The following is a 13,431-nucleotide window of genomic DNA, read 5'->3' on the forward strand; positions in this document are numbered from 1 at the left end:
CACTGGCGGTACCTTCACCATCAGCGCCACTCTTGACCCCAAATAGGAAAGCGCGCTCGTTGCTTTCCTGCGGGCGAATGTCGACGTGTTTGCATGGCAACCGTCTGATATACCTGGTGTTCCCAGGAAAGTAATCGAGCACCACCTTGCCGTCTGTCCTCATGCGCGGCACGTCAAGCAGAGAGTCAGGAAGAAGGCAGTGGAGCGCCAAGAATTCATCGCAGAAGAAATCAAGAAGTTGGAAGCAGCAGGCCTTGTCAGAGGAGTGCTCCATCCCACATGGTTGGCCAATCCTGTTGTTGTGCGCAAGGCTAATGGAAAATGGAGACTTTGTATTGACTTCACTAATGTTAATAAACTTGTCCCAAAGACCCATTTCCCTTGCCGCGTATTGACCAGATTGTTGACTCCACAGCCGGATGTGATTTGCTTTCATTTCTTGATGCATACTCAGGATACCATCAGATCTTCATGGCAGAAGAGGATGAAGAGAAAACCGCATTTATCACCCCATGTGGCACGTACTGCTTCATACGGATGCCTTTCGGTTTGAAGAATGCTGGATCAACATTCGCAAGGGTAGTCCACCGTGCTTTTGAGCCGCAAATGCACAGAAATGTGGAAGCCTACATGGATGATATAGTGGTCAAGAGCAAAAACAAGGCTACTCTGATTCAAGATCTAGATGAAACTTTTGCAAATCTGCGCAGGATCAACCTCAAGCTCAATCCCGAGAAGTGCGTGTTCGGAGTCCCTTCCGGCAAGCTTCTCGGGTTCTTTGTGTCACAGCGGGGGATTGAAGCCGATCCCGACAAGATCAAAGCCATCGAGCAGATTGAAGCACCAAAGCGCGTCAAGGATGTACGAAAGCTTGCCGGTTGCGTGGCTGCTCTCAGCAGATTTATCTCTAAGTCCGCAGAGTGCGCCTTGCCGTTTTTCAAAATATTGAAAAAGGCAGGTCCGATGAAATGGACTCCAGAAGCGGAGGCCGCGCTATAGGACTTGAAGAGGTACCTGTCCTTCATTCCAATACTTGTCGCACCTAAGCCACAAGAGAAGTTGCTGCTATATCTGGCAGCAACCAATCAAGTGGTTAGTGCTGCGTTAGTAGCGGAGAGGGAGGCGGACAATGAGCCAGCAACCGCGGCAAGTGAATCCAGCGACAAGCAGGGGGCTTCTCCGACAAGCTCTGGCCCCGACAAAGTTGAGTCTGCGCAAGCATGCAAGGAGGTGCAGAGGAAAATGGTGCAGCGCCCAGTTTACTTTGTCAGTTCCCTTCTACAGGGGGCTAGATCAAGGTATTCTGGCGTACAGAAATTGCTTTTCGGCCTTCTCATGGCCTCGAGAAAGCTGCGCCATTACTTCCAGGCACATGAGATAACAGTTGTCACTCGCTTTCCGTTGAAGAGGATACTGCAAAATCCAGAAGCAACCGGCAGGATTGTCGAGTGGGCACTGGAACTGTCAAGCTTTGGCCTCAAGTTTGAGAGTACTTCCACTATACAGAGCAGAGCATTGGCAGAATTCGTAGCGGAATGGACGCCGACACCAGACGAAGAAACTCCAGAAACAAGCATCCCCGTCAAAGAGGCAAGCAAAGAGTGGCTGATGTACTTTGATGGTGCCTTCTCGCTGCAAGGCACCGGCCCAGGCATGCTGCTTATCGCACCCACCGGAGAGCACCTCAAGTACGTAGTTCAGATGCATTTTCCCAAGGAGCAAGCAACGAACAATACCGCAGAGTATGAAGGTTTGCTTGCCGGACTCAGAATCGCGGCAGACCTTGGGATCAACAAGCTCATTGTCAGGGGTGACTCGCAGTTGGTCATCCGCCAAGTAAACAAAAGATATCAGAGTCCGTTGATGGAAGCATATGTTGATGAAGTAAGGAAGCTAGAAGCACACTTTGACGGCCTGCAAATGGAACACGTTCCACGAGTTCAGAACGATATTGCTGACGGCCTGTCAAAGTGCGCAGCACTAAAGTTACCTGTGGAACCAGGGATTTTTGTGCTCAAGCTGACTCAACCATCCGTAACACCGTCGACTGGACATAGAAAGAAGAGGAAGTTGGTTTCTGATAACTACTTTCTGGCAGAGCTTCCCGAAGCCGCCGCCAAGAAGGTCCCCAAGATCGACGCCAAGAGTGCTGAGGAGCAGTCTGCTCCGGCGAACCTCTTGGTTTGTTCCGTTGAAGCAGGCGCTCCAGACAAGTTTTGCTCCGGCAAGCTTGCCAGGGAATATCACGCTCTGGCCGAACCGCAGGTTCTTGTCGTAGAAGTGGATGTTCCCACAGCAACAGATATGCCTTTAGCCCTTGTTGTCGAGCCGCAAGCTCCAGCATGGGCGCAGCAGATCGTCCGTTTCCTTCAGACAGGAGAGCTTCCCGAAGAGCAAGAAGAAGCGGAAAGAGTAGCCCGGCAGTCAAGTATGTACAAGTTTGTTGACAACACACTTTACAGAATAAGACTCAACAGTGTGAAATTGAAGTGCATTCGCTGGGAAGATGGACAACAGCTGTTGGCAGAGATACATGGAGGCATATGTGGTCACCACATTGGCGCAAGAGCACTTGCCGGCAAAGCATTCCGACAAGGTTTCTTCTGGCCGACAGCCCTCCAGGATGCAACTGCACAAGTAACCAAGTGTGAAGCGTGCCAGTTCCATTCCAAACAGATACACCAGCCAGCTCAAGCTCTCCAGACGATCCCTTTATCCTGGCCATTTTCGGTCTGGGGGCTCGACATCCTCGGCCCCTTTCCCCGAGCTGCCGGGGGCTTTGAGTTCTTGTACGTCGCCATCGACAAGTTCACAAAGTGGCCGGAAGTGGAACCAGTGAGGAAGGTGACAGCACAGTCAGCAACCAAGTTCCTCAGGTCGATTGTTTGCCGTTTCGGGATCCCTAACAGGATCATCACCGACAACGGCACGCAATTTACGAGCCGCACCTTCATGCAGTACATCCAAGATCTTGGCGCCAAGATCTGCTTCGCTTCTGTTGCTCATCCGAGAAGCAACGGTCAAGCGGAGAAGGCAAATGCTGAGGTGCTGCGAGGCCTCAAGACCAGAACTTTCGATAGGCTGCACAAGTGCGGAAGAAACTGGATCGAGGAGCTACCGGTGGTTCTTTGGTCGATCAGGACGACGCCAAATCGAGCCACTGGCCAGACACCCTTCGCTCTAGTCTACGGAGCAGAGGCAGTTCTCCCCACGGAACTCGTTTACGGGTCACCTCGAGTGCTCGCTTATGATGAGGTCGAGCAAGAGCAGTTGCGCCAAGATGACGCGCTGCTCCTTGAGGAAGACCGTCTTTAGGCTGCTGTGCGAGTCGCTCGTTACCAGCAAGCTTTGCGTCGCTACCATAGCCGCAAAGTTAAAGCTAGGAGCTTCGAGGAAGGCGACCTTGTTCTTCGGCGTGTTCAGTCCGCCAAGAATTCCAACAAGTTGACGCAGAAGTGGGAAGGCCCTTATCGGGTGAAAAGAGTCACTAGGCCCGGCACTGTCCGCCTTGAGACCGAAGATGGCATTCCGGTGAGCAACTCCTGGAACATTGAACATCTTCATAAGTTTTACCCGTAGGGCGCGGTTGCCGGAAGCTTTTCCGGCAACCACCTTTTGTACAAGTCTTGCCGCTGTTGCATGTAATCCTTTCTACAAAGCCGGGCGCAGACCCCGTGCACCAGTAAAGTTCATGTGCCCCGCACATCTTGTCAGTTTTTTTATGCTATAATCCTTTTTTGCATATGTTATCTGACACTTTGTGCAGCACCAGACCCCGGTAAGCGATAACGAGCCCAAGGCTCCATATCATTACTTTATTTCTCTGTTTCTTTCTCAAAAGAAGGAAGGTTCCCTCGCCCACAAGGTTTACCGAGGGGGGAAGGAGAAGATAATGGTGTGGACCAGGCCGTTCAAGAAAGTTTCTCCTTGCCGGGAAGCAGACGACAGAAAATCTAAGTTGCTAAAAGTTTGAGCAATCAGTTTTTTAAGTTTTTGAGTTATTTTCCTTGAACGACCGTGCTTTGTATGGAAAACCTGTGCGCGGAGGAACCAACTCGTAGCTAGCTGCGCCCTTACTTTGTTTCGAGTCCGCTCAACAACTTAAGTGAGCTGCAACTAGTTGCGACAAGGTTGCTTGTCGGTAGCGACCCCGCCAGCAGGCTGTTGTAGTTCCGCACTCGGCGCTCGCGGCAAGGGTGCCCGCACCGGCAAGTTTCCCTAGAAAGCGTAGGGCAGAACCATACAAAGCCAAGAGTCGAGTAAAGGAAGTAACACAGCAATTTTTTGCCTAAGATAGAGTTATATTACAAAAATAACTTGTCGCGCCTCTAATAAAGTGTTCCCATGACATGACTGGCAGCGACAAGAAAAGAAGAAAACGGACGGCCTAATCTACGCGACCGTCGTCAACCCTTTTGACCTCGTTCACCCTGTCCACAATGGGTGTGACGAGGGCCTTAAGTGCGTCAAGATCAGCGTCCGCCGGCAGCCTCTTGAGGACGTTGGTGAGGTTGAGGCCCGGATTGCGGAAGGCCACCTTCACCAGCACCTTCTCCAGAACTCCGGCACAAATCGAGCGTGACTCGTCGGCCAACTGCTTTGGGATCCATTCCCGGAGTTGCTGGAGCGCCGCCGCCACGCCTTTGAAGAAAAGAGTGAGCTTGGCGCTGGGTTGGAGGTTCTCGTCAGAGGAGTACCCGAAGCCTTCCACCCCCAATTGCACCAGCTCCTCTTCGATGACTGCAGCAATGTTCACGATGCCCTCCGTCCAGAGCGCCACAGTATCTCTGAGAAGATTCTGGGTTTCGGCGGCCCTCGCTAACAGTGCCTCATTGGCCTTGATGTCCTTCTTCAAGTCCGCCTCCCGTTTCTTGGCGCCGTCCAACTTCTCCGTCAGGGTGGCCAGCTTCAGCTCCAGAGCAGCATTGGAATTCTTGGCGGCGCGCAGCTCTTTGCCCTTCTCGGAGAGTTGGCCCTGCAGCTCACCGTGGGCAAGGGCGTCCTTCTCGCGCTCCAGCTTGAGCGCGGCAAGCTCTTCGCCACCCACCTTCAGATCAGCCTCCACCTGCGCCACCTTTACTTCCAGTTCCTTCTTGGCGGTCTCGGCAGCCGCAGCCGCATCCTTTGCCTCTTGGAGTGACCCGCCAAGTGCCCGTTCGCGCGCGGCAAGCTCTTCCTCGTGGCTGTCGAGGTTCACTTTCCGCTGAGCCAGCTCGCCTTCTCGCGCGGACAGCTTCTCGCCGGTGAGCCGCTGCTGCTCTTCAGCTTCGGCCTTCTCGAGGAGGAAGGCCTTCCGCTCTTCAGCAAGCTGCTCCCGCTCCTCCGCCAAGGCCCGGAGAGCTTCCTGGCGAAAACCCCGGAGCTCCTCCGCGCGCTTCTCTATATCCACGCTCGCTTTCATGACGAGCGCTTCCCGGGACTCCAACTTGACTTGACGGGCGCGATAGAGCGCCAGCAGCCTCCGCAGCAGCCGCTCCTCCTCGGGCTCGTCACTGCTGCTTCCCGGCGCGTCAACGATCGACAACCCGGCGGAGGCGAGCACCTCCCCATCCAATACTTCTCCTTCCACCGGCGCCTTGGAGCTTGACGCCCAAGGGAGCTTGATGAAGATGCCCTCGCCAGCCTTCAGATAGGCGCCGGGCTGGGGCTCCTCGGAGCCTGACGCTGCGGCAGCGGCGGAGGGATCGGCGGTCGGTGCAGCACCTGACGCTCCTGCGGCCTCAGGGCCATCAGTGCGATCGCCAGATCCCCCACCAGCTTCCTCGGCGGCAGCCTGTGCGGCCTATTCACCGGCAGGCACATTGGCACCAGCTCCGTCTTCGGCGGCCCGGCATCATCAGTGTTGCCGCGCGCGTCCTCTCCACCGCCCGCCTCGGTCTCCATTGGATCCGCGGAGGGTGGAGCTGACGACCGGAGAAGAATAAGAAGTCAAACGAGCACTCAAGAAGAAAAATCAGCAGAAGAATACAAAGAAAGTTTCGGGCAGGAAGGATTACCTGTGCTGGGATCCGCTGTCATAAGCTCCACCACCGGCGGATCGTTAGCGTTGTCCCTTGCCAAAGACTCCTCCCTTGCCGGAGGCTCCTCCCTTACCGGAGAACGCTCCCTTGCCGGGGAGTCCGCCCTTGGCGGCGTAGTCGAAGCAGACGACGAGTCGGAGGTGATCACCACGCCCTCCTGATGAAGCTATTCTGCTCCTGCACAAACAAACCAGTGATCAGATGTCAACAAAGGAAAAGAGCACCCAGAAGCAGAAAGTAAACCATATGCTTACGCTGGGGGCTGCACTGGGGGCTGCTCTGCAATGTGATGGCCGGATCCGGCAAGGTGGTCTCGGGCGCGCCTCCTGTCGTCGCAGTGGGCTCGTCCTCGATGATCACCACCTGAGCCTTGGCCCTCTTCGCCGCCCTCTGGGCCAGAGTCCTGAAAAGGGAGAGTCCGGGGTGGGTCAGATCAGATGCAAGATAGGAATGGCGAGTTGAAGAACTACAAGAACAACAAGGGAATCTTACTCTTCTTCCTCTTCCTCGTCGGAGCTGAGCAGGGAGAGGTCGAAGTTCGGCCCACCTCCGGCGCGACGAGGTGGAGGGGTGGGATCCCTTGGCCGCTTGGCGGGGACTGCGGCGACAGCCCGAGATCACCCCGCCCCAGTTGCCACTGCGGCGGGAGGCGCACTCGCGGCAACCGTACTTACCGCGGCGGAGCGCGTCGCGCGGCGCTGCGGCTGTTGACCAGCTTGCTGCCCTGCTGCGTCCCCGATCCTGCGGAGGCACCTTCTTGGCTGCACTGGGGGCTACGTTCCGGGCCCTGTTCCCGGCAAGCTCCCCGGAGATGGCGGGCCGCTCGCACCCTCGGCGGGCTCACTCAACTCGGCGTCGGGCGCGGCAAGCTCTTCTTCATCTTCGGGCCACTCCCGCTCAGCAAGACCCATCGCCGATGCCGCGTCCGCTTCCTCCACCGTGAACCCAAATTCACCCGCGGCTGCGGCTGCCGCCGCCTCTTCCGCCCTGGTGGCGATGTGTTCCATCTCTTGATCGGCGGTGTCGCGGGTGAGGAGCTTCTTGTCGTCAGCATTGACCGCTACTTCCACTAGGCTGTCGAAGAACTGCTGCACAACGTCTCCGGCAGGCTCTTGCCAATTTGGAGCGATCCCGTGCGAATCACACAACGGCATCATGGCACAGATGCGGTCGCGCGAGGAGTTGTTGCACAAAGGAACGACGCCTGCCGGCAACCTGAACCACTCGGGATGCTGTGGGTCGTGCTTGAATATCTCCTTGAGTATCCGTCCAACTCTATGACGGTGAAATTGAAGTTGAGGCCTGGGCGCAACCTAATGATATCTGCCGGGCCTCAAAATTCCCAGGCGGGTCTCCCCCTCGCCTGCAGAGGGGCGATGCGCCGGCGAAGGAAATCTGCGCCGACAGCTCCTACAGTCAGCCCGGCAAGTCTGAGACGCAAGATCCGAGTGGTGGCGATCTTCAGCTTGTCGTCGTCCATGGACAGAGCACTCCAGTCATTGCCATGCAGTGCTGGGGCTTGGCGCGGGGCGGTGAACGGCTGCGGGCTCCCTTCTACAACCCAGCACCAATCTGCTCTCCACTCGTCCCACTTGCTGCGGAGCTCCCCCTCTAGATAGGTCTCCTTCTTGCCGCCCCGCGAGATCCAGGCGATCCCGCCGGCAAGAGGTTCCCCTCTCTCGACACGAGGCATAAAGAAATGGCGGAAGAGAGCTACGTTGGGGTGGACTCCGACAAAGTTTTCGCATAGATGGGCGAAAACTGCCATGGTCAGAACAACGTTGGGGGTGAAGTCAAGGAGGTGGAGTCCATAGGTGTTCATGACGTCGCAAAAGAGATCAGAGAATGGCGGGCAGAGCGCGCAGTACAAGAACACGGCGAAGAAAGGATATCCGCCAACTGGAGCTGCTTGCGAGGCGACGGCGGAGAGTACCTTCGTGCGCGGATGCGCCCGCGTCTCCGTCGACCAGAAGAGATAGTACCACTCCCTCAGCTCCTTCGCGGAGAGCTCGGGGGGGAAAGTGGCCCGCTCCTTCCGCAGCGCCTCAAGACGCTGCGCTTCGGTCGACTTCACAGCTTTCGCGGCCGCGGCCTTCGTGGCCTTCCCATTCCTGGGCTTCGGAGGCATGGTGGAGGCGGTGGGGGAGATCGACGGCGCTGGTGGTGGCGGCAGCGACGGGGGCGGAGCGCTGCCCTCTTTCAACTCTGCAAGCGGAGGAGGGCGGCGGAGATTTCTGAGATTGCAACAGCGAAGGGCGAAGGTGGGGGAAATGCCCCTGTTTCCCCTGCTTATAAAGAGGGACGGGGCAGACATTTTGGCCTTCCAAATAAACAACCACCCACGATCTCTCCCACGACTCCGCGATTGACGCGTGCCGTTACGGGGGGCGCGGTGGATACGGAGTTAGATTCGGCATAACCCAGGCTCCGCGCGTGCCCGTGCCCTGTTTTGGGCCTGGCCCAACAGCGCTCGGCACCGTGTGTGGCCCAGGCCCGGGGGCTCCTGTCAGTGTACTAGAGTAGGGGTACCCTAGTATCCCGAACTTGTGCACGGGCAGTTGCAGTGCCGCGCGGCAAGGCTTGCCGGACGACCGCCAGAGTCCTCCATGGGTTCCTTTCGAGCCATTCAAGAACAAAGCATTCAAGATGAAGAGACAAGGCCCCGGCAAGAGGATCTTGCCGGGAAGAGACAAGGCCCCGGCAAGAGGAGCTTGCCGGGAAGGCCAACCACGGCACTTCAAGAAACATGCCGCGATGCACCACACGTCCCGGCAAGGTCCGGTGAGCGACAAGCTTCTGGATTCGACAAGACGACGACCCCGACAAGGTACTCGCCGGGGGCCCGCTGCCACTCTGTACCCACGCTCCAGCGCACCCACCCGCGTGTCGCCATGAGGCTTCCTCAGGGGCGCGTGGCGGGAGCCTGTGCAGCCAGGGGTACGCGGTGGCAAGCGGAGATGAAGAGAAGGCCATCGTGGCAAACAGTGGCGCTCCTAACGGTCACTTTTTGCACTGTTTAGGCAACTCAGACGGGCATTCAATGACCTTGTCCCCTGCCGTCAGAGTTAGGTAGGGTGCACTGTGTCCACAGTAGCGGTAGCTGCGCCTACCGCATCCTTTTCCATTTTTACCCTTCTAGTCTACGTTGCCACCTGTCGGTGACCCCTTGAAAGTATAAAAGGAGGCCCAAGCGCAACATAGAAGAGGTGGTCGGCTCATTTGAAACATCAGGAACACTCTCACGCTCGGTCCGGCAGCGTCCATCACTCCTGAGCAAGAATTCAATACACACAAACAAGCAGCAGTAGGGTTTTACGCATCTGTGCGACCCGAAGCTGGGTAAAACTGCTCGCGTGTACTGCCTCGATCCGTTCTTTGCGCGGCCTCCGCCCCCCTCCGAACCGAAAGGGGCCCGGTCCCCATAGGTGTTGGTGGATCAGTTTCCCCGACATAATAATACTTTGCTTCTTGATCCTTTTCCCCTGTCTATTTCTTTTTTGTCTTTTTGCAGGTTGTGCTTGACTGTACGTTTTACGGTAATGAAGATAAAGAGTTTAATGTGGAGAGTGCAGCGAGAGATTTCAAGAGCTGTGTTAAAGATGAGGAAGACTTGCTTAGTGCCGACCTTGTGAGTTCTACTAGCTGAGTTTTTGTTTTATTTGTTTGTTGTCATGCTTTTTATTTGGAATATTTAATATCTCTTTTTTGGTCATTTGTTTTTAGATCTTGATGCCTCTATTCAAACCTATGATTTTATAAAAGGATAGGAAAGTGAGCCACTTTTCCTTATATGTCATGAATCGGCACTGAAGTAGTGTCGACATCCTTGACTCTTTACCTTATCCGAAGAACCATCATCCTTCGAAGAACACCTGTCATAAAGACTGCGAGAAGATTGTGAGTGACATTTATTATCTGTACTGGATTAATTTTTCCGCATCTTTGTTTCTGCTTTTCTGAGACCTGAAAATGTGTGGTTTGTTTTCTTTTTTTATAGATCTCTAGATTGGTCCAAGTAATGAAGGTTGTGTATAGTGATGCTCAGTACAATGCGAGCAAGCAGCCCAAATGGGAGGTTTTTGCAAAGAAACCAACATTTGTCAAGGTTCCACTTCAAGGGGCGAATGAATGTGGCCATTATACTCTGAAGTATGCAGGATCCTACGATGGTGAAAAGATCGTTGAGAACATTCAAAATAATAACGTGGGTTCTAGTTGAGCTTTTCACTTTCTGTGTTTGGCTTATTGTGTATTCTTTTTTTATGTGTCATGATTTTTGATAATTTGTTTTATTGTTTTGCAGCCTCGTATTATTGATTGGAACGCTGAGGATCTTTATAGATTTGTGTTCAACCGGAATAACCAGCTTCTGGTGATGGAGCTTCCCAAGGAGGTTCAGGCTTTGGCTCCTAGTGCATAGAAGAAATGGTCATCATTTGCATAGTGAATGGGATAGTTGTGTGATATATCTTTTGAAAGCTTTGTAGGCTTTGTTTGTAGTGTTTGAATGTCTTGCCAAGTACTATGTAATAACTGGTATATTTTGTGTTGTGTTTAAGTGTGGCACAATGTTTAACAATTTTTTTTTCATGATGATAGTGTGGTTGAATAGCTGTTTCACTTGTGTATGTTTCATCGGGAATTTGTTTTGGTTAAGTTTTGTTTTTTGTACTGAAGTCTTATACACTAGTTGAACTGAAAACACCTTTTTTTCAAGTGCATTACGAGTTGTTGCTAAAAAAGTGAGATTTATTTTATTTTTCATCTATTCCAACCTAAGTTGGACCTTTATAGTTTTTGTACCCTCGTTTCTTGTACTTATGTTATAGTTCTGTTACTACTGGATTGTAATCTCAGTCAGCGTAAGGCTTTTAAAATTTGGTGTCACAATAGCACTTGTGGATCTAGCGTGAGTGGAGTGATGGTTACTTGTTATGTATTACTGATGTTACATAATGTATTAGAATTGAAGTTTTTTTTGGGATTGAAATTATTTATGGCGAAGTTGCTACGTGATCTCTAGCCAGATTTTATTTAAGTATAAGAAATTTAGCAAAATTTGGGAGCCAAATTTTTGTTTGAACTTCTTGAATTTTAGTAGTTGAACTTCGTCGTAAAAGTTAAAGCACTGGTTTAAATTAGCTACATTTAACAGATATCCCTATTAAGTTCATAACTACTTCACTAGTCAATGTGGGCTGATGCTTTTGTTGTTTGTTTTTGTGAATTTTTGTCCTTGGTTGAACTGTAATCTATTTGGTTGAGTCTTGGCCTTCTTTCTCAAGGCTTTAATTGGTATCATCATAGCACTTATCAAATAAACTAAGTTGTACTGAGATTTCAATTGTGCTAGTACTTTGATCATTTTATTTTTGTTGTGTTGTTTGAAACTAGTGCCTCAATGGTCAATGTGGGCTGATGCTTATGTTGTCTTTCTTGTGATTTTTCTCCTTGGTCGAACTGATATCTTTTTGATTTAGTTTTGGCCTTCTTTTTTCTAGGCCGTGTTTCTTCTCAACGCAATATTTGGCATCATCATAGTACTTGCCGTATAGACTAAGTTGTGCTGAGATTTCAATTTTACTATTACTGTTATTCTTAGTGTGTCACTGTGTTAGGGAAAGCGAACTGAAGCTTCCCGTTCCTTTTTATTTTTGTAGAATGAATGTACTGTGTTCAAGTGTACCAGTATGTCAAGCCTAGCATGCTAGTGACTAGGAAATACATACTGATGGTTCTTTGCTTTTCCTGTTGCAATAATTAGTAATTTCCTAACTACTATTAGCATGATGTTGTTAGTACTGAATGTTGTCCTAGGCTGAAACTTAGTCTTTTTTTGTTCTTTTGAAACTAAAAACTGATTTTTAGTGTGATAGTACTACCGTACAATTCTAAGCTGTACTGAGCGTCCAAGGCTACTATTTGCTATTATAGCAGCCATCAAGTTTGATTCACAACCTACTTCAACTTCAAATGATGGATAAACAAAATAGGAAGCTAGCGAACTTGTCAAGCGACATAGGCAAACGATGTACTTGATAGACATAGGCAAACTTGTTCAAACCATGACACACATGACATTAGGAAGCTGGTTCAACCTAACGAAATGTCGGGGAAACTGATCCACGAACACCTATGGGGCCGGCGGACCGGGCCCCTTTTGGTTCAGCGGGGGGCGGAGGTCGCACGAAGAGCAGATCGAGGCGAAGCACACGAGCAGTTTACCCAGCTTCGGAGCTCTCCGAAGAGATAACACTCCTACTACTGCTTGTCTGGTTGTATTATCTGGTGTTCTTGCTCTCGAGCGAGAGAGTGTGGTGTTTTCTGGGCTACGAATGAATCGAAGCCGACTGTCCCAGGCTCCGAACCCCCTCCACGTTGCGCATGGGCCTCCTTTTATACGCTAAACGGGTCACCGATAGGTGGCAACGCAGAGGAGGGTAAAAACGTAAAAAGCGAGGTAGTTGATACAGTTGCTTGTACAGTACACCCTACCTAACCCTGACGGCAGGGGACAAGGGCATTAAATGCCCGTATGAGTCGCCCGAACAGTGCAGAAAAGGACCGTTAGGGGCGCCACCGTTCGCCACGATGGCGATCTTGTCAGCTCCGCATGCCACTGCGCACCGTTGGCTGCACAGCCTCCCGCCACGCGCGCCCGGAGAGGCCCCCAGAGCGACACGTTGGTGGATGTGCTGGAGCGTGGGCGCAGAGTGGCCGCCTGCCGTGGCAAGCGCCTTGCCGCTGTTGTTATCTCGCCGGGTCCAGAAGCTCGTCGCTCACCGGGCCTCGAGGTACCTTATTTAGTCTTCTCGGCAAGCTCCTCTTGCCGGGGCCTTGTTGCCTTGCCGGAGCGCGTGGCGCGTCGCGGCAAGTTCCTTGGAGCGCCTTGGTTGGCCTTCCCGTCAAGCTCCTCTTGCCGGGGTCTTGTCTCCTTACCTTAAATACTTTGTTCTTGGATGGCTCCAAGGGAACCTTGGGGGATCTTGGCGATCGCCCGGCAAGCCTTTGCCGCGGGGTGCTGCAACTGCCCGTGCACAAGTTCGGGGTACTAGGGTACCCCTATTCTAGTAAACCGACAAGAGCCCCCGGGCCTGGGCCAGACACGGTGCCGAGCGCTGTTGGGCCAGGCCCAAGACAGGGCACGGGCACACGCGGGCTGGGCCACGCCAAATCTTGTTCTGTATCCACCGCGCTCTCCCATAACGGCACACTTTGAATGCGGCATGGTGGGAGAGATCGTGGGTGGTTGTTTAATTGGAAGGCCGAAACGTCCGCCCCGTCCCTCTTTATAAGCAGAGGAAACAGAGGCAGTTCGTTCCCCCTCGCTGGTTGTTGCTACTCCTTCTTCACGAACTCTGCCGCTCCCCCCTTCTTCTTGAAGCCGAGAGAGTAGCGCTCCGCCCCCCCC

Source organism: Triticum aestivum, chromosome 6B, assembly GCF_018294505.1.
Source record: "Triticum aestivum cultivar Chinese Spring chromosome 6B, IWGSC CS RefSeq v2.1, whole genome shotgun sequence".
Taxonomy (NCBI): Eukaryota; Viridiplantae; Streptophyta; class Magnoliopsida; order Poales; family Poaceae; genus Triticum; species Triticum aestivum.